This window comes from Triticum dicoccoides, chromosome 2A (assembly GCF_002162155.2).
Source record: "Triticum dicoccoides isolate Atlit2015 ecotype Zavitan chromosome 2A, WEW_v2.0, whole genome shotgun sequence".
Classification (NCBI taxonomy): Eukaryota; Viridiplantae; Streptophyta; class Magnoliopsida; order Poales; family Poaceae; genus Triticum; species Triticum dicoccoides.
Window position 1 is genome coordinate 774219648 of NC_041382.1, and position 1741 is coordinate 774221388.

Sequence of the window (1741 nt, forward strand, 5' to 3'; positions counted from 1 at the left end):
ACATAGATGTTTCAAAAGTTAATCATTTATTTCAAAAATGGTAATCATGTATTTTAAAAATGTAAAACTTGTATTAAAAAATGTTCCTAATGTATATGGAAAATGTAGAATGCGTCTGGAAAAAGTAGACATAACAAATATATGTTTAACTATAAATTTAATCATATATATTGAAACATATTCGTGACGTATGCGTAAAATATAGAATGTGTATCGAAAAAGTAGCCATAAAAAATATATTTTAAACTAAAAAATTAATCATGAATTAAAAAATGTTAAATTTGTATATAAAAATGTTCCAGGTGTATACAAATGATATAGAATGTGTATGAGAAAAATAGACATAAAATATATTTTTCTAAAATAATCATCTATTAGAAAAATGTTAAATGTGCATATGAAAAAAACTAAACGTGTATATAGAAAATGTTCGCGATGTTAACACAAAATGCAGAATGTATATGACAAAGTTAGACATAAAAATATCTATATTCTAAAGAAATGTTAATGGGTTTACAAAATGTTAAACATGCATATGAAAAATGTTAAATGCATATGTCAACAATGTTCCGGATGTCTACAAAAAATATACAATGGATATGCAAAAAATGTAGACATCAAAAAGTATGTATTCAGAAAAAATAATCAATGTATTAGAAAACTGTTCATGCTTTATACAAAAAAACATGAAAAATATGAAAACTGGCCAATAAACAAAGGAAGTAAAGAAAAATAGTGAAAAACATAAAAAATGATTAACAAGAAAAGAATCTCAATGGTTCCAAAAACATAAAATCCAAACAAAAAATCCAAAATAATTGGGGAAAATGGTGAAAAGAAAGAAAAACAAAGAATGTTAAACGTGTATATAGAAAATGTTCCTGGTGTAAAAACAAAATACAGAATGTATATGAAACAATTAGGCGAATGTTAAAGGCATATCTGAACAATGTTCCTTATGTATACAAAGAAATATATAATGTATATGCCAAAGTTTTAGACATCAAAAAGTTTGTATTCAGAAAAATAATCGATGTATTAGAAAAATGTTCATATTTTATATACAAAAGGAATAAAAATATGAAAACGGACAAAGGAACAAGGAAAGCACGGATAAATAATGAAAACGTAAAAAACAAAGCAAGAAACAATCTCGGAGGTTCCAAAAACCGATGAGAAGCATAAATAAAAATCATAAAAGCGAAATAAAAATCCAAAAAATCAGGATCAAAATAGTGAAAAGAAAGCGAAACAAAGAAAAACTTTGAAACCCGAAGAATAGAAAAAGGTAAAACGAAGAAGAAAAGAAAGAAAAGGGAAAACTAGTGAAAACTGAGGAAACCAATAAAAAACCAGTGAAAACAATAGAAAACAAAATTTAAAATAAAGAAAAGAACCGAAGAAAATAGGTGAAAAAACAAAAATACGAATTTGTTCCTTTTTTAAAGTTTATATTTTTGCCCTTTTGCTTATATTTCGAAAAAAATTAAATATCTCTATTGTCGAAAACATTGTACATACATAAATGGAAAATGTTAGCCATGCATTTTAGAAATGCTAATCGTGTACAAAAATGTTTTCAAAATGCACAATGTGTATGGAAAAGTGGACATAAAAATATATCTTTTCAAAATGTGAATCATTTAATTTAATTCAAAAATGTTAGTTATGCGTTTTCAAGTATTAAAAAATGTTTATGATGTATACCAAATATGTATAATGCATATAAAAAAAGCTAGAC